General features: G+C 39.8%; 1 long non-coding RNA gene across 5 annotated transcripts in view; it reads left to right on the top strand.

The window, feature by feature from the left end:
• The window catches only part of LOC148000660 (uncharacterized), a 445,138-nt gene that overhangs the window by 409,520 nt on the left and 11,011 nt on the right, over positions 1 to 24,607 (top strand). Inside the window, exons 1-3 of one of the 5 annotated variants that reach the window (XR_015640128.1) lie at positions 14,459 to 14,542; positions 22,201 to 22,412; positions 23,353 to 23,428. This is a non-coding gene — a long non-coding RNA (uncharacterized LOC148000660). Of the gene's footprint in view, positions 1 to 14,458; positions 14,543 to 19,271; positions 19,344 to 22,200; positions 22,413 to 23,352; positions 23,429 to 24,607 lie in introns of those variants that run through there. The other 4 variants (XR_015640130.1, XR_015640126.1, XR_015640127.1 and 1 more) reach the window with 4 other exon arrangements.

Here is a 24,607-nt window from a genome sequence, read left to right on the forward strand (position 1 = left end):
ACTCTGTTATCAGAAATGTATTTATTTTGGCTCTGGAGTCCTCTTATGTCAAAGCCAAGGAATTTAGATTGAGAGAACTCCTCCACAAGAATAAAAAAAAAAAGCAAGAAACTCACCTATTTTCAAATGTACGTGAGGGCTAGAGACATGCTCAGTCAACAAATCATTCCCCTACATGCAACCATGAGGAACTAAGTTTGATACCCAGAAACACATACAAATCTGGGCATGATACTGGTGTTCTTTATAATCAAAATCCATGGGATATAGTGCTTTCTGGAGACTACTGGCCCACAGGCATAGCCAGCTTGGTATGCTCCAGGCCAGTGAGAGACCCTGTCTTAAAAGACAAAGTGAATGACCCCGAGGAACAACATCCCATGCACATGTGTATACCTAAGCATGCACGCCCATCTACACACCCATACCTACTCATCTTTTCACATCCACACCTAAACCTACTTGAGCCCGTGTGACAAATTGTAAGTATAATTTATCCACCCTATTATTTTGCGTTCACAATTTTTCTTTGATAAGATTAATATGTCATGGGTAAGATGTCTGGGTTACAGGACTCATTTAGCCATTACTGAAAACCCAATTGCTTTATACTCCTACCAGAAGTATTTATAATGCTTGAAGCTTTAGGTGATAGCTAGAGTAAAAAAAAAAAAAAGAGTTCCAAAAGCTATTTGCTTTATTAGCTTGTAGAACTGCAGGCAAACCCAAATTTACAAATTGGAGAATTGTAGTTAACTGCAAATCAGAAATAAACTGGCAAGGGTAGTCTAGTTATTGAAAGAGAACAACATCTCAATGTTTGATATGAATAAAACATGTCAGGCTCATGTGGGCAGAGCCAAGTGTTAATGCCAGGCTATTCCTGATAAATGTTGGTTGGTGGTTTTGTTCAATTCCTCATCTTTGGCACTGGGAGTTCCTCTTTTTCTCTTTGTCTTCAATGCCCATATTGGAACCATTTATTTTTTCAACTGAGAACTCAAAGCTAATCTGTCCCTATATTTGAAAGCATTTACTATTAACTTGTAGTGAACTACAGATGTATCCTATATACAAAGTGAGTTTAGGCAGAATTAATGGTTCTTGACTTCAAGTAAATGTCAGACTTTTAACTATATATAACCAAGTTGCATTGGTTTATAGACTGGCTTGTTTGAACACTTATCTGCTCTAGAAAGCTTAGTTTTACTGATAAGCCTTATACATGTCCACATTTTCCTTTTGTGACTTGGTTTAACTTGTCACAGTCTCTTCGTGTTTGGCCATCCATTCCCAATGATTGAGAGTGATAACCTGTTACTAGGCATACTAATCATGTTGGTCAATGTCTGTGATCATTGGGAGAGCCATTCAAGTGTTTCCATTTAGTCCCAAGCTTTTCTTTCTTAATCCTCAGTTGGATAAGTGTTGATATCCCAGAGTTAGATTTTTGATCATTTCCACCCTTGTGGAATCTTTATGTAGATTTTTCTCACTATACTTGACCAGCAAGAAATCAGCAGTATTTACTCAGACTGGGAACACTGAGGCAAAGAGCTTTTGGTTTGTTACAAGATGAATAAAGGACCATGGCACCAGAGTGTGGATCTGATCTCATATTTTCCACCATCCTCTGGCTTTTTGCAGTAGTGCTTAGGTCAGTGTCAACCAAATGTCTAGTCCAGGAATGGCTTGCCTGATACTGCCGAGAAAATGTGCAGCACATCTATGTATGTGGTCTTTCTGATTGCCATACAGTTAGTGAGGGACTGTTGTATAAATGGCATCTAGGACCCACAGCTCACACAAGGAGGAACCACACCATCTCTTTATCTACAGTCTCACATTGCTTCCTTCCACTGATCTTCTGATGCATTTGAAAGATTTGAGTTTTTTTTTAGTTGGATATTTTTATACTTACATTTCAAAAATTATCCCCATTCCCTGTTTCCTATCCATAAACCTCCTATCTCCTCCCTCTTTCCCCTTCTTCTATGAGGGTGTTCCCTCACCAATCGAACCACCCCTTCCCACCTACCTGCCCTGACATTCCCTTACATTCCCTTACATGGGGGGTTGGGGAGGGGTTCAGCCTTGGCAGGACCAAGGGCTTCTCCTCCCATTGGTGCCCAACAATGCCATCCTATGCTACATATGCAGCTGGAGCCATGGGTCTGTCCATGTGTACTCTTTCGATGGTGGTTTAGTTCTTGGGAGCTCTGGTTGCTTAGTATTGTTGTTCTTATGGGGTTGCAAATCCCCTGAACTCCTTCAATCCTTTCTCTAACTGCTCCAGTCAGGCCCCCGTACAGTTCAATGGTTGGCTGCAAGCATCCACCTCTGTATTTGTCATGCTCTGGCAGAGTCTCTCAGGAGACAGGTATATCAGGCTGCTGTCAGCATGCACTTCTTGGCATCAGAAATATTGTCTGGGTTTGGTGGCTGTATGTATATGAGCTGGATCCCTAGATGGGGCAGTCTCTACTCCAAACTTTGTCTTCATATTTCCTCCTATTAATATTTTTGTTCTTCTAAGAAGAACTGAAGCATATGCACTTTGCTTGTTCTTATTGAGCTTCATGTGATCTGTGGATTGTATCTTTGGAGAATCTGAGCTTTTGGGCTAATATCCACTTATCAGTGAGTGCATACCATATGGGATTTTTGTGACTGGGTTACCTCACTCAGGATGCTATTTTCTAGTTCCATCCATTTGCTTGTGGATTTCATGAAGTCATTCTTTTTGATAGCTGATTAGTACTCCATTGTGAGGCTGTACCACATTTTCTGTATCCATTCCTCTGTTGAAGAGTATCTGTGTTCTTTCCAGCTTCTGACTATTATAAATAAGGCTGCTATGAACAGAGTGGAGCATGTGTCTTTGTTGTAAGAGCATCTTTTGGGTATATGCCCAGGAGCGATATAGCTGGGCCCTCAGGTAGTAAGTACTATGTCCAGTTTTCTGAGGAACCTTCAGACTGATTTCCAGAGTGGTTGTACCAGCTTTCAATCCCACCAACAATGGAGGAATGTTCCTCTTTCTCCACATCCTTGCCAGCATCTGCTCTCACCTGAGTTTTTGATCTTAGTCATTCTGACTGGTGTGAAGTGGAATCTCAGGGTTGTTTTGATTTGCATTTCCCTGATGATTAACTTTGTTGATGATTTTTTCTAGGTACTTCTCAGGCATTCAGTTGAGAATTCTTTGTTTAGCTCTGTACCCCATATTAACAGGGTTATTTGATTGTCTGGAGTCTAACTTCTTGAGTTCTTCCTATATATTGGATATTAGCCCTCTATTGGATGTAAGATTGGTAAAGATCTTTTTCCAATCTGTTCATTGCTGTTATGTCCTAATGACAGTGTTCTTTGCCTTACAGAAGCTTTGCAATTTCATGAAGTCCCATTTGTTGATTTTACTGATTAGTTTTGTGTGTTAATTGACACAAGCTGAAGTTATCACAGGAAAGGAGCTTCAGTTGTGGAAATGCCTTCACGAGACCCAGCTGTAGGTCATTTTCTCAACTGGTGATCAAGTTGGAAGGGCCCAGCCCACTGTGGGTGGTGCTGTACCTGGGCTGGTGGTCTTGGGTTCTATAAGAAAGCTAGTTGAGCAAGCCAGGGGAAGCAAGCCATAAGAAACATCCCTTCATGGCCTCTGCATCAGCTCCTGCCTCCAGGTTCCTGTCCTGCTTGAGTTCCAGTCCTGACTTCCTTTGGTGATGAACAGCAATGTGGAAGTGTAAGCTGAATAAACCCTTTCCTCCCCAACTTGCTTCTTGGTCATGATGTTTGTGCAGGAATAGAAACCCTGACTAAGACACCAATTCTTGATTTTAGAGCATAAGCCATTGGTGGTGTATTTAGGAAAATTTCCCCAGTGCTGGTACGTTTGAGAATCTCCACCACTTTTTCTTCTATTAGTTTGAGTGCATCTGGTTTTATTTGAAGGTCTTTGATCCACTTGGACTTGAGCTTTGTACAGGACAATAAGAATGGACTCATTTGCATTCTTCTACTGCTGACCTCCAGTTGAACCAGCACTATTTGTTGAAAATGCTATCTTTTTTCCACTAGATGGTTTTAGCTCTTTTGTCAAAGATCAAGTGACCATAGGTGTATGGGTTCATTTCTGGGTCTTCAATTCTATTCTACTGATCTACCCTCCTGTGTCTGTACCAATACCATACAGTTTTTATCACTATTGCTCTATAATACAGCTTGAGACCAGGGATTGTGATTTCCCCAGAAGTTCTTTCATTGTTGAGGATAATTTTCTCTATCTTGGGCTTTTTGTCATTCCAAATTAATTTGCAAATTACTCTAACTCTATGAAGAATTGTATTGGAATTTTTTGTTATTAACTTGAGTTTTTCTTATATACATTTCAAGTGTTATTCCCTTTCCCGGTTTCCGGGCAAACATCCCCCTCCCACCTCCCCTTCCTTATGGGTGTTCCCCTCCCAACCCTCCCCCCATTGCCGTCCTCCCCCCATAGTCTAGTTCACTGGGAGTTCAGTCTTAGCAGGACCCAGGGCTTCCCCTTCCACTGGTGCTCTTACTAGGATATTCATTGCTACCTATGGGGTCAGAGTCCAGGGTCAGTCCATGTATAGTCTTTAGGTAGTGGCTTAGTCCCTGGAAGCTCTAGTTGCTTGGCATTGTTGTACTATTGGGGTCTTGAGCCCCTTCAAGCTCTTCCAGTTCTTTCTCTGATTCCTTCAACGGGGGACCTATTCTCAGTTCAGTGGTTTGCTGCTGGCATTCGCCTCTGTATTTGCTGTATTCTGGCTGTGTCTCTCAGGAGCGATCTACATTCGGCTCCTGTCGGTCTGCACTTCTTTGCTTCATCCATCTCGTCTAATTGGGTGGCTGTATATGTATGGGCCACATGTGGGGCAGGCTCTGAATGGGTGTTCCTTCAGTCTCTGTTTTAATCTTTGCCTCTCCCTTCCCTGCCAAGGGTATTCTTTTTCCTCATTTAAAGAAGGAGTGAAGCATTCACATTTTGATCATCCGTCTTGAGTTTCGTTTGTTCTAGGGATCTAGGGTAATTCAAGCATTTGGGCTAATAGACACTTATCAATGAGTGCATACCATGTATGTCTTTCTGTGATTGGGTTAGCTCACTCAGGATGATATTTTCCAGTTCCAACCATTTGCTTACGAATTTCATAAACTCGTTTTTGATAGCTGAGTAATATTCCATTGTGTAGATGTACTACATTTTCTGTATCCATTCCTCTGTTGAAGGGCATCTGGGTTCTTTCCATTTTCTGGCTATTATAAATAAGGCTGCGATGAACATAGTGGAGCACGTGTCTCTTTTATATGTTGAGGCATCTTTTGGGTATATGCCCAAGAGAGGTATAGCTGGATCCTCAGGCAGTTCAATGTCCAATTTTCTGAGGAACCTCCAGACTGATTTCCAGAATGGTTTTACCAGTCTGCAATCCCACCAACAATGGAGGAGTGTTCCTCTTTCTCCACATCCTCGCCAGCATCTGCTGTCATCTGAGTTTTTGATCTTAGCCATTCTCACTGGTGTGAGGTGAAATCTCAGGGTTGTTTTGATTTGCATTTCCCTTATGACTAAAGATGTTGAACATTTCTTTAGGTGTTTCTCAGCCATTTGGCATTCCTCAGCTGTAAATTCTTTGTTTAGCTCTGAACCCCATTTTTTAATAGGGTTATTTGTCTCCCTGCGGTCTAACTTCTTGAGTTCTTTGTATATTTTGGATATAAGGCCTCTATCTGTTGTAGGATTGGTAAAGATCTTTTCCCAATCTGTTGGTTGCCGTTTTGTCCTAACCACAGTGTCCTTTGCCTTACAGAAGCTTTGCAGTTTTATGAGATCCCATTTGTCGATTCTTGATCTTAGAGCATAAGCCATTGGTGTTTTGTTCAGGAAATTTTTTCCAGTGCCCATGTGTTCCAGATGCTTCCCTAGTTTTTCTTCTATTAGTTTGAGTGTCCCTGGTTTGATGTGGAGGTCCTTGATCCACTTGGACTTAAGCTTTGTACAGGGTGATAAGGATGGATCGATCTGCATTCTTCTACATGTTGCCCTCCAGTTGAACCAGCACCATTTGCTGAAAATGCTATCTTTTTTCCATTGGATGGTTTTGGCTACTTTGTCAAAAATCAAGTGACCATAGGTGTGTGGGTTCATTTCTGGGTCTTCAATTCTATTCCATTGGTCTATCTGTCTGTCTCTGTACCAATACCATGCAGTTTTTATCACTATTGCTCTGTAATACTGCTTGAGTTCAGGGATAGTGATTCCCCCTGAAGTCCTTTTATTGTTGAGGATAGCTTTAGCTATCCTGGGTTTTTTGTTATTCCAGATGAATTTGTAAATTGTTCTGTCTAACTCTTTGAAGAAATGGATTGGTATTTTGATGGGGATTGCATTGAATCTGTAGATTGCTTTTGGTAAAATGGCCATTTTTACTATATTAATCCTGCCAATCCATGAGCATGGGAGATCTTTCCATCTTCTGAGGTCTTCTTCAATTTCTTTCCTCAGTGTCTTGAAGTTCTTATTGTACAGATCTTTTACTTGCTTGGTTAAAGTCACACCGAGGTACTTTAAATTATTTGGGTCTATTATGAAGGGTGTCGTTTCCCTAATTTCTTTCTCGGCTTGTTTCTCTTTTGTATAGAGGAAGGCAACTGATTTATTTGAGTTAATTTTATACCCAGCCACTTTGCTGAAGTTGTTTATCAGCTTTAGTAGTTCACTGGTGGAACTTTTGGGATCACTTAAATATACTATCATGTCATCTGCAAATAGTGATATTTTGACCTCTTCTTTTCCGATCTGTATTCCCTTGATCTCCTTGTGTTGTCTGATTGCTCTGGCTAGAACTTCAAGAACTGTATTGAATAAGTAGGGAGAGAGTGGGCAGCCTTGTCTAGTCCCTGATTTTAGTGGGATTGCTTCAAGTTTCTCTCCATTTAGTTTAATGTTAGCAACTGGTTTGCTGTATATGGCTTTTACTATGTTTAGGTATGGGCCTTGAATTCCTATTCTTTCCAGGACTTTTATCATGAAGGGGTGTTGAATTTTGTCAAATGCTTTCTCAGCATCTAATGAAATAATCATGTGGTTCTGTTCTTTCAGTTTGTTTATATAATGGATCACGTTGATGGTTTTCCGTATATTAAACCATCCCTGCATGCCTGGGATGAATCCTACTTGATCATGGTGGATGATTGTTTTGATGTGCTCTTGAATTCGGTTTGCCAGAATTTTATTGAGTATTTTTGCGTCGATATTCATAAGGGAAATTGGTCTGAAGTTCTCTTTCTTTGTTGTGTCTTTGTGTGGTTTAGGTATAAGAGTAATTGTGGCTTCATAGAAGGAATTCAGTAGTGCTCCATCTGTTTCAATTTTGTGGAATAGTTTGGATAATATTGGTATGAGGTCTTCTATGAAGGTTTGATAGAATTCTGCACTAAACCCATCTGGACCTGGGCTCTTTTTGGTTGGGAGACCTTTAATGACTGCTTCTATTTCCTTAGGAGTTATGGGGTTGTTTAACTGGTTTATCTGTTCCTGATTTAACTTCGATACCTGGTATCTGTCTAGGAAATTGTCCATTTCCTGAAGATTTTCAAGTTTTGTTGAATATAGGTTTTTATAGTAAGATCTGAAGATTTTTTGAATTTCCTCTGAATCTGTAGTTATGTCTCCCTTTTCATTTCTGATTTTGTTAATTTGGACGCACTCTCTGTGTCCTCTCGTTAGTCTGGCTAAGGGTTTATCTATCCTGTTGATTTTCTCAAAGAACCAACTTTTGGTTCTGTTGATTCTTTCTATGGTCCTTTTTGTTTCTACTTGGTTGATTTCAGCTCTGAGTTTGATTATTTCCTGCCTTCTACTCCTCCTGGGCGTATTTGCTTCTTTTTGTTCTAGAGCTTTTAGGTGTGCTGTCAAGCTGCTGACATATGCTCTTTCCTGTTTCTTTCTGCAGGCACTCAGCGCTATGAATTTTCCTCTTAGCACAGCTTTCATTGTGTCCCATAAGTTTGAGTATGTTGTATCTTCATTTTCATTAAATTCTAAAAAGTTTTTAATTTCTTTTTTTATTTCTTCCTTGACCAGGTTATCATTGAGTAGAGCATTGTTCAATTTCCACGTATATGTGGGCATTCTTCCCTTATTGTTATTGAAGACCAGTTTTAGGCCGTGGTGGTCCGATAGCACGCATGGGATTATTTCTATCTTTCTGTACCTGTTGAGGCCCGTTTTTTGACCAATTATATGGTCAATTTTGGAGAAAGTACCATGAGGAGCTGAGAAGAAGGTATATCCTTTTGCTTTAGGATAGAATGTTCTATAAATATCCGTTAAGTCCATTTGGTCCATGACTTCTCTTAGTGTGTCGACATCACTGTTTAATTTCTGTTTCCATGATCTGTCCATTGATGAGAGTGGGGTGTTGAAATCTCCCACTATTATTGTGTGAGGTGCAATGTGTGTTTTGAGCTTTAGTAAGGTTTCTTTTACGTATGTAGGTGCCCTTGTATTTGGGGCATAGATATTTAGGATTGAGAGTTCATCTTGGTGGATTTTTCCTTTGATGAATATGAAGTGTCCTTCCTTATCTGTTTTGATGACTTTTAGTTGGAAATTGATTTTATTTGATATTAGAATGGCTACTCCAGCTTGCTTCTTCCGACCATTTGCTTGGAAAGTTGTTTTCCAGCCTTTCACTCTGAGGTAGTGTCTGTCTTTGTGTCTAAGGTGTGTTTCCTGTAGGCAGCAGAATGCAGGGTCCTCGTTGCGTATCCAGTTTGTTAATCTATGTCTTTTTATTGGGGAGTTGAGGCCATTGATATTGAGAGATATTAAGGAATAGTGATTATTGCTTCCCGTTATATTCATATTTGGATATGAGGTTATGCTTGTGTGCTTTCATTCTCTTTGTTTTGTTGCCAAGACGATTAGTTTCTTGCTTCTTCTAGGGTATAGCTTGCCTCCTTATGTTGGGCTTTACCCTTTATTATCCTTTGTAGTGCTGGATTTGTAGAAAGATATTGTGTAAATTTGGTTTTGTCATGGAATATCTTGGTTTCTCCATCAATGATAATTGAGAGTTTTGCTGGATACAGTAACCTGGGCTGGCATTTGTGTTCTCTTAGGGTCTGTATGACATCAGTCCAGGATCTTCTGGCCTTCATAGTTTCTGGCGAGAAGTCTGGTGTGATTCTGATAGGTCTCCCTTTATATGTTACTTGACCTTTTTCCCTTACTGCTTTTAATATTCTTTCTTTATTTTGTGCGTTTGGTGTTTTGACAATTATGTGACGGGAGGTGTTTCTTTTCTGGTCCAATCTATTTGGAGTTCTGTAGGCTTCTTGTATGTCTATGGGTATCTCTTTTTTTAGGTTAGGGAAGTTTTCTTCTATGATTTTGTTGAAGATATTTACTGGTCCTTTGAGCTGGGAGTCTTCACTCTCTTCTATACCTATTATCCTTAGGTTTGATCTTCTCTTTGAGTCCTGGATTTCCTGTATGTTTTGGACCAGTAGCTTTTTCCGCTTTACATTATCTTTGACAGTTGAGTCAATGATTTCTATGGAATCTTCTGCTCCTGAGATTCTCTCTTCCATCTCTTGTATTCTGTTGGTGAAGCTTGTATCTACAGCTTCTTGTCTCTTCTTTTGGTTTTCTATATCCAGGGTTGTTTCCATGTGTTCTTTCTTGATTGCTTCTATTTCCATTTTTAATTCCTTCAACTGTTTGATTGTGTTTTCCTGGAATTCTTTCAGGGATTTTTGTGTCTCCTCTCTATGGGCTTCTACTTGTTTATTTATGTTTTCCTGGAATTCTTTCAGGCATTTTTTGTCTCCTCTCTATGGGCTTCTACTTGTTTATTTATGTTTTCCTGGAATTCTTTCAAGGATTTTAGCGATTCTTTCAGGCATTTTTGCGATTCCTCTCTGTAGGCTTCTACTTGCTCTCTAAGGGAGTTCTTCACGTCTTTCTTGAAGTCCTCCAGCATCATGATCAAAAATGATTTTGAAACTAGATCTTGCTTTTCTGGTGTGTTTGGATATTCCATGTTTGTTTTGATGGGAGAATTGGGCTCCGATGGTGCCATGTAGTCTTGGTTTCTGTTGCTTGGGTTCCTGAGCTTGCCTCTCGCCATCAGATTATCTCTAGTGTTACTTTGTTCTGCTATTTCTGACAGTGGCTAGACTGTCCTATAAGCCTGTGTGTCAGGAGTGCTGTAGACCTGTTTTCCTCTCTTTCAGTCAGTTATGGGGACAGAGTGTTCTGCTTTCTGGCGTGTAGTTTTTCCTCTCTACAGGTCTTCAGCTGTTCCTCTGGGCCTGTGTCTTGAGTTCACCAGGCAGCTTTCTTGCAGAAGAAAATTTGGTCTTACCTGTGGTCCCGAGGCTCAAGTTCGCTCGTGGGGTGCTGCCCATGGGCTCTCTGCAGCGGCAGCAACCAGGAAGACCTGTGCCACCGTTTCCGGGAGCTTCAGTGCACCAGGGTTCCAGATGGTCTTTGGCTTTTTCCTCTGGCGTCTGAGATGTGTGTGCAGAGAGCAGTCTCTTCTGGTTTCCCAGGCTTGTCTGCCTCTCTGAAGGTTCAGCTCTCCCTCCCACGGGATTTGGGTGCAGAGAACTGTTTATCCGGTCTGTTTCCCTCAGGTTCCGGCGGTGTCTCAGGCAGGGGTCCTGCCGCTCCTGGGCCCTCCCCCACGGGAGCCCAGAGGCCTTATACAGTTTCCTCTTGGGCCAGGGATGTGGGCAGGGGTGAGCAGTGTTGGTGGTCTCTTTCGCTCTGCAGCCTCAGGAGTGCCCACCTGACCAGGCGGTTGGGTCTCTCTCTCACAGGGTCTGGGGGCAGAGAGCTGCTGCCTGTATTGGAATTTTGATGGGGATTGCATTGAATTTGTAGATTTCTTTTGGCAAGATGCCCATTTTTACAATATTAATCCTGCAAATCCATGAGCATGGGAGATCTTTCCGTCTTCTGAGGTTTTCTTCAATTTCTTTCTTCAGAGGCTTGAAGTTCTTGTCATACAGATCTGTTTATCCTTTGAGTAGAGGAAGGCCACTGATTTCTTTGAGTTAATTTTCCACCAGCCACTTTGCTAAAGTTGTTTATCAGGCCTAGTAGTTATCTGGTGGAACTTTTGGGGTCAATTAAGTATCCTATCATATCATCTGCAAATAGTGGTATTTTGACTTCTTCCTTTCCCATGTGTATCCCTTTGACCCCCTTTTGTTGTCTGATTGCTCTGGCTAGGACTTTGAGTAATAAGTTGAATAGGTAGGGAAAGAGTGGGCCTGGTGTAGTCACTGATTTTAGTGGGATCACTTCAAGTTTTTCTCCATTTAATTTGATTTTAGCTACTGGTTTTCTGTATATTGCTTTTACTATGTTTAGGTATGGGCCTTGAGTTCCCTATCTTTCCAAGACTTTTAATATGAAGGGGTGTGGAATTTTGTCAGCATCTAATCAGATGATCATGTGGGTTTTTTTCTTTGAGTTTGTTTATATTATGAATTACGTTGATAGGTTTCTTTATATTGAAGTATCCCTGTATCACCAGGATGAAGCCTACTTGGATCATGGTGGATGATTGTTTTGATGTGTTCTTGGATTCAGCTTGGGAGAATGTTATTGAGTATTTTTGCAACCATATTCATAAATGAAATTAGTCTGAAGTTTTCTTTCTTTGTTGTGTCTTTGTGTTGTTTCTGTATAAATATAATTGTGGCATCATAGAAAGAATTGGGTAGTCTTGTTTCTGCTTCTATTTTGTGGAATAGTTTGGATGGTATTGGAATTAGGTCTTAAGATCTGATGGAATTCTGCACTAAACCCATCTGGTCCTGGGCTTTTTTTGGTTAATAGCTGCTTCTATTTCTTTAAGAGTTATGGGACTGTTTAGATGGTTTATCTGATCCTGGTTTATATTTGGTACCTAGTATCTGTCTAGAAAATTGTTGATTTCATCCAGATTTTCCAGTTTTGTAGAATATAGACTTTTGTAGTAGGATCTGATGAATTTTTGAATTTCCTCAGATTTTGTTGTTATGTCTCCCTTTTCATTTCCAGTTTTGTTAATTTGGATGCACCTTCTATGCTCTCTGGTTTATCTATCTTGTTGATTTTCTCAAGGAACCAGGTCCTAGTTTTGTGTAGTTCTTTTTTTTTTTCTACTTGGTTTATTTCAGCTCTGAGTTTGATTATTTCTTGCTGTTTACTCCTCTTCGGCGTATTTGCTTCTTTTTGTTCTAGACCTTTTAGGTGAACTGTCAAACTGTTATTGTATGTTCTCTCCTGTCTCTTTTTGGAGGCACTCAGTACTATGAGTTCTCCTCTTAGCACTGCTTTCATTGTGTCCTATAAGTTTAGGTATGTTGTGTCTTCATTATCATTAAATTCTATAACATCTTTAAGTTCTTTCTTTATTTCTTCCTTGACCAAGTTATCATTGAGTAGAGCATAGTTCAGCTTCCATGTGTATGTGGGCTTTCTGTTGTTTTTGTTGTTATTGAAAACCAGCCTAGCCTGTAGTGATCTGATAGGATGGTGGGATTATTTCGATCTTTTTGTATCTGTTGAGACCTGTTTTGTGACCAATTATATGATCAATTATGGAGCAGGTACTATGAAGTGCTGAGAAGAAGGTATATTCTTTTGTTTTAGGATAAAATGTTCTATAAATATCTGTTAAATCCATTTGGTTCATAACTTCTTTTAGTTTCTCTATGTCTTTGCTTAGTTTCTGTTTCCATGATCTGTCCACTGATGAGAATGTGGTATTGAAAGCTCCCACTGTCTTGTGTGAGCTGCAATGTGTGCTTTGAGCTTTAGTGGGGTTTCTTTTATGAATGTAGGTGCCCTTGCATTTGAAGCATTGATATTTAGGATTGAGAGTTCATCTTGGTCGATTTTTCCTTTGATGAATATGAAGTGTCCTTTATTATCTTTTTTGTTATCTTTTGGTTGAAAGCCGATTTTTTTCTATATTAGAATGGCTACTTAAGCTTGTTTCTTGGGACCTTTGCTTGGAAAATTGTTTTCCATCCTTTTACTCTTAGGTAATATCTGTTTTTGTCATTGAGGTGTGTTTCCTGTATGCAGCAAAATCTGGGCCCTCTTTACATATCCAGTCTGTTGGTCTATGTCTTTTTATTGAGGATTTGAGTCCATTGATGTTAAGAGATATTAAGGAATAGTGTTTGTTGTTTCCTGCTATTTTTGGTATTAGAGGTGAAATTATGTTTGTGTGGCTCTCTTCTTTTGGGTTTGTTGTAAAGAGATTACTTTCTTGCTTTTTCTAGGGTATAGTTTGTGTTGGAGTTTTCCATCTGTCATCTTCTATAGGGCTGGATTTGTAGAAAGACATTGTGAAAATTTGTTTTTGTCTTGGAATATCTTAGTTTCTCCATCTATGTTAATAGATGAGAGTTTTGCTGGATATAGTAGCCTGGGCTGACATTTTTGTTCTCTTAGGGTTTGTATGACATCTGCCCAGGATCTTCTGGCTTTCATAGTCTCTGGTGACAAGTCTTTTATAATTCTGATAACTCTGTCTTTATATGTTATTTGACCTTCTTTTCTTATTGCTTTTAATATTCTTTCTTTGTTTTGTGCATTTTGTGTTTTGACTAATCTATGATAGGAGGAATTTCTTTTCTGGTCCAATCTATTTTGAGTTCTGTAGGTTTCTTGTATGTTTATGGGTATCTCTTTCTTTACATTAGAGAAGTTTTCTTCTATAATTTTGTTGAAGATATGTACTGGCTTTTTAAGTTTGGAGTCTTTGCTCTTTTCTATTCCTATTATCCTTAGGTTTGATTTTCTCATTGTGTCCTGGATTTTCTGGATGTTTTCTTTGTCAGTTGTGTCAATGTTTTCTATGGTATCTTCTGCCCCTTGGATTTTTATCCTTTATCTTTTTTATTCTGCTGGTGATGCTTGCTTCTATGATTCCTGATCTTTTTCCTAGGTTTTCTATCTCCAGGTTGTCTCCCTAGATTTCTTTGTTGTTTCTATTTCCTTTTTTTTTTTTTTTTTAGATCCTGGATGGATTTTTCAATTCCTTCACCTGTTTGGTTGTGTTTTCCTGTAATTCTTTAAGGGATTTTTGTGTTTCCTCTTTAAAGGTGTCTGCTTGTTTACCTGTGTTGTTCTGTATTTCCTTAAGAGAGTTATGCATGTCCTTCTTAAAGTCACCAACATGAAATGTGATTTTAAATCCAAATCTTGCCTTTGGAATGTGTTTGGATATCCAATATTTGCTTTGGTGGGAGAACTGGGTTCTGATGATGCCAATTATTCTTGGTTTCTGTTGCTTAAGTTCCTGTGTTTGCCTCTTGCCATCTGGTTATCTCTGGTGTTAGTTGGTCTTGTTGTCTTTGACAGTGACTTGACTCTCTTGTAAGCCTGTGAATTAGCATTCCTTGAGACTGTATTTCTCCCAGGGGTATCTGCTGTGTCACAGGCAGAAACTGGAAGGATTCTGTCCCTGAGTGCTCTTATGTTCCTGTGTCCAGAGGGCTCCAGGTATGTTCTTTCCTCTTGGGCCAGGAATGTGAGCAGAAGTAGTGGTCTCCCCTTTACTCTCATTATTGTCCGCTCTTCTGAGAGTCCCACTCTCTCCCCATTGGATCTGGATATAGAGAGCTGTGGGAGTGGGCCAGCTCTGGGTGCAGGACAATTTGAGATTTTCAAATTGTTTTCATTGTGATAGTCTTGACTGTTACAAAAGACATTTCTAGCAATTATTTAAGAGGTAAAAAAGAATAACTCTAGCTCTATCTATCTCTATCTATCATACACACACACACACACACACACACACACACACACACACACACACACATATATATATATATGTATATATATATATATATATATATGCCATGTGGTCAGAACCCTCATGATCTTGCCACCCCCTTGGGAATCTAGCTTTCAGTGAATGAAATTTGGGTGCACATTTCAGGTCTAGGCCATAACAGGATCCAACTTCCAAATTGTAGACTTGGTCTTCATTATCTCTCTGCTGCTTCTGCTTCTGCTTCTGCTTCTGCTTCTGCTTCTGCTTCTGCTTCTGCTTCTGCTTCTGCTTCTGCTTCTGCTTCTGCTTCTGCTTCTGCTTCTGCTTCTGCTTCTTCTTCTTCTTCTTCTTCTTCTTCTTCTTCTTCTTCTTCTTCTTCTTCTTCTTCATTCATATATATATATATATATATATATATATATATATATATGACATTTATCATTATGGTTCAGAAAATTATCCCCCTTCTGGGTTTCTGCTTTGCAACCCCCCTATTCCTCCCCCCTCCTATGCCCTGTCTCTTCTTCTTTTACCTCTTTTTCTTTTTCCTCTCCCTCATTCTCCCCCTCTTGCTCTCATTTTTGCTCTCATTCTCTCTCTCTCCTTCCTGGCTGCCATGAAGTGACCTTTTTTTCTACATGTTACCTTCCCATTGCCATCTATGTTTCAACCTGGATTCAAAAGTTACTGGGCCATGAAATCACAGGCTGAAGCTAGACTAGGCCACACTTCATTTTTCTTAATTGATTTACTTCAGTTTGTCAGAGCAATAGAAAGTTAACACAGATGCCAAATCTTTAAAGCCCAGTCATCTATATGTCTCTTTTTGCTTCTGTGAATAAATCAGGAAGAGTCTTCCTGACTCTAGGTGCATAGGAAGTATGCTGCACACCTCGGGGTGGAGGGTCAGGTGGTGTTCATGTTATCAAGATGAGTGATAGCCCTGTAGGCACTTTGCATAACTCCACCCACTGGAGCTGGTGCTGTCACCATTCTGTGGACTTTAGTTCCACTTTTTTGCGTGTACAAACACTGTTGCTGGGAAGAGTTTTCTGAACCATAATGTTAAATGTCACAGCTTCAGTTTACATGTAAGCTGTGCTTAGCAGGAAGGACTCAGTAGCATAAAATGGGATGGATAGCCAGAGCAAGAAGTGATCAGAAATGGTCAGAAAGGCACTTGAGGGACTGAAGTTTCCTCTCATGCTCTCTGAAGACTGTGGCTGTGTTTTTTGCAATTTTATTTTTGGCTGTTGTTGTTTTGTTTTTCTTGTGATACAGAACAATTTACCAAAGAAAGACCTGGCAAAACCACAGCTCTCCAAGACCTGGAGTGGTTGAAAAGAGTTATAAACAAAGTGGCTTTTAAAAATAATTATGTGGTTGTGCTAGTTTAATAAATGTCATGATGAAATACTAAAACAAATACAGAAAACAAAATATATTTTTCTGTACCCCCACCCCCAGCATCAGACAAAATAAAAATAGCAGAGGAAAACAGACCTATTGGTGCTTGGATATTCTCCTCCTGGTCCTCATAGCAACAAAACTCCATACACACCCAGTTTGCATGCAAATAAATCTTAGTCTCCTACAGGTTGTAGATTTTAATGCAATGACAGGACTTCAGTCCATTAAAAAAAAAGAGATATTTGATTCTGAATCTTAAAAGGTGGCTTAGAGCTGGTCTCAAATAATCAGAATTTTTTCCGGATTTTCTCCAAGCTTTTCCGGGTTTAATAGCACAATTTGTATTTCATGCAAGCCCACCCAAGGTGTTAGCAAAGAGGGAGCCTGATGCTGTGTGGGGTTTTCAAGGCCTGCTATGTTATCCTCTGTTAGACTGTAAATACTTGCAATGCTTGCCCAAATAGAACAGCAGTTTTAGCAAAACCCCTTTCCCTCAGTATGGCATTTTTCTTATGAAATAGTATTTAATGAGCAAAATGCAAGATAAATGAAGTTAATACTTAAAATATCTTTCATATGACAGCCAAAGAAAACTTAATTCAAGTTAATAAGAGCCTAAAATACCATCTATTTTATAGACTCCTTTTGGTACAGCATGTCAGGGACGTATCTATATGGAGAGTTTCTGTAGGCCAATTGTATTTTACTGCTGAATTATACAGCTTGAAAAGCAATAGTGTGGGAATGAAATATTAAAAAGATGTGGAACAGGTATAAATGCTCCTATTTGACTTGAAGGCTTGCACACTGTTTTCATAAAGACTTTTTATATGACTTTAATCAGCTACTGTGAAGGGAGAAGAGTTAATAAAGCCTTTAGATGCTGAGCGCCAGAATTAGAGCTTAGGCTTTGTGAAAATTCCAGTGACATTTTTGTTGGCCTGGGATATAAGACAACTTGCGGGAATAAGTCTCTATACTGTTGAGAAAGGCATCATTCATGTCTTTTAATGTGGCTTGTGTAGGAACACAGCCTTACCACAAACCTCCAGGAAGATAGGGCAAGTTCACTGTCAACATCTATACATGCTGTCTTTTAATTATACAGATATTTCTGATGGGAGAACAACATTGAGATTATGCATTAATTATTTTTTCCCAAGATGAATCCATTTAATTTAACCCCCTAGTCACAGACTGATAGCTCCATGTGAAAAAGCCTCTAATAAAGGCATCATGAGAGGAGGCAGAAAGGGGAACAAAGAGGACCTACACTTCAGACAACTAAGTGGAATCTTTAAAGTATTTCTCACAATTTAACATCACCTTCTTCTGAACAGATTTGTAAAACTATGATTTTTAAAAATTCCTCAAGCATGCATCTCTCTCTCTCTCTTTCTCTCTCTCTCTCTCTCTCTCTCTCTCTCTCTCTCTCTCTCTGTGTGTGTGTGTGTGTGTGTGTGTGTGTGTGTATGTCTGTATATCTGTGTACCTAAAACAAAGGTTCTTAGTATCTTGTATACTGTAGTTTATACTTTAAAAACAATTTATGTGTATAGATGTTTTACCTGCATGTATGTCTGTATAACATATGCATGCTTGGTGAGGTTGTCAGATCATCTGGAACTAGAGTTACAGAGACTTGTGGGCCACAACATGGGTGCTGGAAGTTGAACCTGGGTCTTCTGGGAGAGCAGCTAGAACACTCTTATCTGGTAAGCTAGTTCTCTAGCCCCCAAGATTTTATATTTCAATTTGATTTTTCAAAAAAGTTTGAGTTTGTTTAGAATTTCCCCCTACAACAGAAATGACAGCCACAGTGCACGTGCACATGCACAGAGAGACACAAAGCAGCTGCAGAGCAGCAAGTGAGGCTGTTTCTGCTGACAGGGATAAAAACATGGGAGAACAAAACCTTAGTAAATGCTTAGTCTGTGGACTTTTGTTCTAATGAGCAATGGTTTTATCCCAGACTGCAATGAAGGTTTCTGAGCACATCCTTTTGTTTCCAGTTTCTTACTGTGAGGGCTTCTGCTGTCTTCTGGCTGAGCGTTTGGGTGGTGGCACCTCTGATATAGAAGGAATCCCTTAACATGCCCAGACTGCCTCTGCCTTGGACGTCATCCAGTAATTAAAGTCAAGCAGACCAAAGGGAGGAAACCTGCAAGTCGGGGAGGCATTCTTTGTGTCTCTTGTCTTTCTCCAAACGCTCTGATAAGGCTACTTCCTTGCCTCATGAACCCAGCTTGTTAAGCTGCTGAAATGAAGGGAGAGATAAGGGAAGGGAGATGAACAAGCCAGGACCTGAGGCTGGAACTCTTGAGGGTGGGAGCCTCTGGGCATGGGCTGCAGGTTCATGTTGGTGCAGACAGGCTGTGCTAAAGACTGTGATTATAGGCTGCTCCTGCAGGTGAGTAAGGCTGGGGGTGTACATTCCAGCCTGCTTTGAGGTCAGAAAGGATGCTTCCAGTTTCCCGCCGTTCATCTAATTTATTTCTCTTGCTCAGCTGTGGAGATACAACGGCAGGGGAGTGGCCCTTTCACTATGATTGGCGATTCCTTTTCATGGGACTGGAATGCCTCCAGTCTTACTGTTTAATCACAACGCCCCAGGTATTCTAGGTAGAATAAATGCATTTGAACTAGGAAGACTTGGAATCCAATGTGTCCCTCTGCCAGGACAGATGCATGTGGAGCTGATGTTGGACAATCTGCTAGAGTCACTGTATGTTCATTCCAGTGAGAACAGGTCCTGGGACTGCCAAGACCTCCGTCATGGTACATATTTTTTTTCCCCTCGTGAATATCCTGCTAGAATCATCTCTGAATATGGGTCATTGTTCACAAGGAACACTTACTGTGGTGGTTTGAATGAGAATGGCTCCATATATATTTAAGTACTTGGCCCTCAATTGGTGGAAATAGTTGGGAAGGATTAGGAGGTGTGTCCTCATTAGAGGTGGTATGCTGTAGGGAAGGATTTTGAGGTTTCAAGTGACTAATCATTCTGAGATTCTGTTTCTTTTCTTGTGGTTTTGTCTTAAGAGGTCAGCTCTCAGTTACTGCTCTAAGGCCATGCCTGCCTGCCTGCTTGCTGCTATGCTTCTTGCCTTGATGGTATGTACTCAACACTTTGAAATCATAAGGTTCAAATATACTCTTACTTAAGTTGCCTTGGTCGTGATTTATTATCAATGATACTAAAGCAATTAAGAGTATTGGCTGTCAAGAGTGTTCATTATGTGGCTCTTTAGACAGTGTTTGACGTTATTGCTACTGCAGATAACACTACATCTAAATTTGATGAGTCTCTAATTAGAAGCAAATTTCAAGAATTTTTCACTAAAGGTTCTCAAATGAGGGTATTCCAGTATCTCTGACATCACAGGATGCATGACATTTGGGGTGCTGTATATGAATTAGAGTTCTTCCCAAAGTCTTGGTTCCACTTGAGGTAACTGATAGCTATTCATATGTGTGATGTTCCTGTATCAATGTCTGCCACTTAACTGACACCATAAATGTCAATATTACCATCATTTTACTTTGCTTAGCAGTAATGACCAAGCATCATATCCTTTGGTCCTTGCCCATTAAATAATGGGATGGCGATTCTCCTTAATTTTCAATCTTTGCTAAATGCTCCAGAAATCTCCAACTACTTTGGTTCCAATCCACAGGGAGCAATCACAATCTGTCCTTGATGAGGTTGCTCTGACAACAAGTTTTCAGCCCTAGAAGGTTGACAACTCTAGCCTGTGAGAATTTCAGTATCCTCAGTCCTGAAATTCATGATGTATGTATCAGGGATGCCTCAACAAGACTTCCTTTCTGGCTGTCAGTTTTAAGAAGGGTAACTTAAAAAAAAATACAAGCTTTGGAAAGAACTGGAAGAAAAAGTTAAAAGTGTATTAAGGCACTGAGATGGCTCAGCAGGAGAAAGGATGCTCTGTGCAAACCTCATGACCTGAGTTTAATGAAACATTGTGTAAGGAAAAGAACTGACTACTAAAATTTGTCCTCTGATCTCTGTATAAATTGTGTGGCATCAACATGCTTACACTCTCATACACAATTTCATATATATATATATATATATATATATATGATAATGAAATAAACAAAACTCCTTTAAAACGTGGAAGAATAAAAATTGTGACTTGTTTAGTTATCAGACATATCTAGACAGCATGCTTTGTTGAAGATTACTTTCTTTGTGTACATGTGTTTGTATGTACATGCACATCTTTATGTATAGATGTGTATACATGCATGTAGAGGTCAGAGGAGAGCCACATCTGTCTTTTCTCAGTTATAGTGTACTGTCATTTTGTGAGATAGAGTCTCTCATTGGCCTGGAACTCACCAAGTAGACTAGGCTGGGTTAGCAGACACTCTTCCAGAATCCTTCTGTTTCTACCTCTCTAGAGCTGGGACTGCAAAATATATGTCTACTCTTGTCTTTCATGTGTGTTGGTGAGTAGATGAGTCTGGGCATTGAACTCATACTCATGTTAGCAACTGAGTCATCTTTTCATCCCCTTGTTGAATGTGTTTATTGATTGTAACATAGCATTCTTTGGTCTATGTGATACCATTGAGCCAGAGTTCCCTTGTGTTTTGAACAACAGGCCAGCCTTTCTGCCTATCCCCTAATTTTCTTGTTCTTTAACCTTTCCTCTATAATATTAGCAAAAGATTTCTTTAGGATACATATGCTAGGATTCAAATTTGCCCCTCAAATGCTGTTCTGGCAACCTTATTCCTCAATTCAACTGAGAGATTTGTGATGGTAATTGAATCCCTCAGTGTTATTTGGTGTAAGTTTACTAGAGATGAGAGTGGTATTGAAGGTGAGAATCCCATGGTGACATCAGTGGTTGTATAAGAATAGGGCAAACTAAACTTGCATTTTTTTTCTGTCTTGCCTTGACATGCCTCTGTCATAAAATGACATTACTATTATTTTATGACATTACTATTACTATTATTTTATGACATAGTAAGAAGGTTCTGTCCAAGTACAGTTATGGGCACCATCATCTCAGAATTCACAGCCTACAGAAACATGATCCAAACAAATTAGAATTTTAAAGAAATAAATTTTCAGGTTTCAGGTATATTGTTATATTAGTAAGCTGAAGGAAATGGAATTGATGCAATGAATTTATATTAAAGGGGGATTTATCAAATTTCACTCTACACGAGAATCTAGTCTAACTAGAGAAAGTCTAGAAATTGCTAAATCTACGTGGGTGAGTGTCATAGCAGATCCAGTTTATCACTGAAGGTCTGGAGGATTCCTGGAAAACCAGTGGGTCTACAGTTCATATTGTAGGGCTGAAGAAGATGAGCTCCAATATCTGTGAAGTAATGCGGAAGTACCAGAATTAGAATAGATGAGGTTGCCAGAAAGCATGAAAGCAAGTAGGCAAGGACTACCTTGCATCTGCACCTCCTTCCTACATTTAAGGTAGTCCTTCTCACTTCAAATCACCCAATCAGCAATTCTCTCACAAGTTTACTGAGTATAGTCCAGATACAGACAACATAAAAACAAAGTTTTATAACCAAGAAGAATGAACCATAGCTTTCCTAAGTAAGAAAATAACTATCATTTGTCAATGTCTGGATGAGTGCACACCATTGCATCCCATCTTCATGTCCATAAGGAATGTTCTCAGGCTACTGCTGTGTTATACCCACATTGACTTCCCTAGCGTTTACTACCTATCTCATGAGCTCTGATGATTGAGAGAGGTTCCTGATCTTATAAATATACATGAATAGACCTGTGACTTCACTTAAGGATGCTCTGTATTCATGCCCTTGAAAAGATAAAATGCACAGATAGGTAACTTAGGGTGTTATATTTGGAGTCACAAATGCTTGTTTTGTTTGTTCTCTAGCCTCTTAGGCATGTCTTTCTGTTTGATAGGGATAACAATACACTTCTTTCTCCTTAATGCTACAGGTCTTCCGAGAAAGAATACCATCTTCTTCAAGGATTCTTATAGGTGCTGTGTGTAGCATGGCAAAGAATGGGAAGCTTGGAAGAATGACCAGTGAAGGACAGGTGATACTTCTGTTGTGGTTTGAACGTGAAGTACTTCTAGGATCTTGTGTTTGAATACTCAGTCCAAGGCTATTAGTTCTGCATTTCGAGGCTATGGGGCCTGGCCACAGGTGAGTCATTGAGCGTGGCTTTTTTAAAAGTTATAACCATATCTGGTTGGGGATAACTATTTCTGCTTCCTTATCTGCTAAAGTGTCAGGACCTCTTCCCTATTGATACTGCCACACTCTCTTCTTCATGGTGTTCCAATCCCTCTGCCCTAGTTAGTTTTAATTATCGATTCAACACAGCCTAGAGTCCTCTGAGAAGGTAATCACGACTGTGGGATTACCCAGACCATATTGACCCATGTCATGTCTGCAGAGGATAGTCTTGGTTGTTAATTGAAGTGATAGAGGCCAGACACCATGGGCAGCTTATCCCTAGTTAGGTAGTCCTGGACCATGTACAAAAGCTAGCTAAGTATGAGCTTGGAAACCAGCCAGCAAGCAGCTCACTTGCCTTGAGTTTCTGCACCAACTCCCTTCAGCGATGGATTATTACCTGGAAGCTTAGGTGAAACAAAATATTTTCTTCCTTAGTTGCTTTTGGTCAGAATGTTTTATCACAGCAACACAAACAAAACCATGGCACCCTTTGAAACTCTCAGCCAAAATAAAAGTATTTTCCTTAGGTTGTTCTGTGAAGCCTTTGGTTACCGTGACAGAAAAGACTGCTGCCCTTTCTTGACTTGTATCTTTCAAGAAGAACAGACAGATGAAAGGAGGGGGCTACAGGACTAGGAACTGGGACCAGAAAGAGGGAACAAAGAGCGTTTTGCGATTTTTCATATCGCAAGGAAACGGAAAGTTTGGGAAATGGAAAGTTTACTACACAGCCTTGGTAAAAAGTTAAGTCTCCTTCAGCTTTGCATATCCTCAAATGGAGAAAATGCCGGGATGAGCCAACTTCCAGGGATTATGTTGGAGATCAGATGTATCGTTTATTTGCATGATCTGCAGACACCAAACATATGTAGTATCTGATTGTTCTTTCTTTATTTCTGTTTAGGCTTTGAAGAGTCGCATGTAGCATTCCATTTCCTCCCCAGAAGAGGGAAGGCATTTACTTCCTCTCTTTAAATCCAGTGAGTGTGTTGCTAAATTCTAGGGGGTGCTTAAAATACATTCAGGTTTCTATGATTTAAAAAAAAAATCTCAAATGTAAATCTTCCTTTGGGAGAGTTGCCATCTCAATTAATAACATATTTATGTAAAACACATGCATTAAGCAAACTTCGGTGTCTTCAAATTTGGGGAAAATTCTTGCAAATTATAATTTTAAATAAGAAAAATAAATCTCACTTCCAATTTATTTTTACTTTTTCTATCTTATGGCAATTTTTATGTGACTACTTAGGAAGCCCTCTCAACACTGATGTTCCATGGATCAGATGTTGAGAACACAAAAACCTCTTGTCTAGGGCAGCCATATGTGTCTCCTGATAGAGGCTGACTCCTGTCCTTCTCTGGATGTCCCCAGTTTGGGTACGTTTCTTGAGCATAGTCATCATCATTCTTCAGCTTAGAAATGGGGTAGTAGGTCTTGGCCTTTCATAGCAAGCTACCAAGCTGTGTTTCCTTCACAGAACTGAAATGTTGGTCAGAATCAATCAGTCCACCCAATTTGTGATGCTACGCAGTGATTGACAACCAGGCCGTGGCCTAGCCATGGCAGTCAAGTTCAATGTGAGATGAAGATGTTTTGTTCTGCTTGGGTATATCCTCTTAGAGTTTTCATGCTTGACAATTGTCTCTCAAAGGACCCGCAAAACTGTGTTCCTGGCTGCCTGACCATCTTTTTCTGAACTAACATTAACTCAGTCAAAAACAAGACTGAAAATTTACAGCTTGCAAACGTAGCTGTAGGCTCCATGCCTAATTGCCCTTAGCCTTCCCTGCATTTAGGTTCTAGGAATTTAGAAAGAGAAAGGGATATTTTCAAGAGTGGCTTAACAAGCATTCCACAAGGAGGTAATGGTATGACGGTTCATGTTGACACCTGTAAAAATCTTACTTGAAATTTCCACATTTATGTTTCATATTTAAAGTGTTAGGGCTGTAGAGACAGTCTGCACTGATCTTTCCTGAGGCATAGATGTGCCAACTCTCACCCAATACTGATGCTCTCAGGCAGTTGGGGGGCAGCTCACCGTGGCATCTTGCGATCACAAAAGATGTTTATTTCAGGCAGAGAGTTAAAGAATTCCATGCAGACACCCACTGAGAAGGGACATTTGCTCTAGACTTCTCCTTTTAGATGCTTT

Source organism: Rattus norvegicus, chromosome 16, assembly GCF_021556685.1.
Source record: "Rattus norvegicus strain SHRSP/BbbUtx chromosome 16, alternate assembly SHRSP_T2T, whole genome shotgun sequence".
Taxonomy (NCBI): domain Eukaryota; kingdom Metazoa; phylum Chordata; class Mammalia; order Rodentia; family Muridae; genus Rattus; species Rattus norvegicus.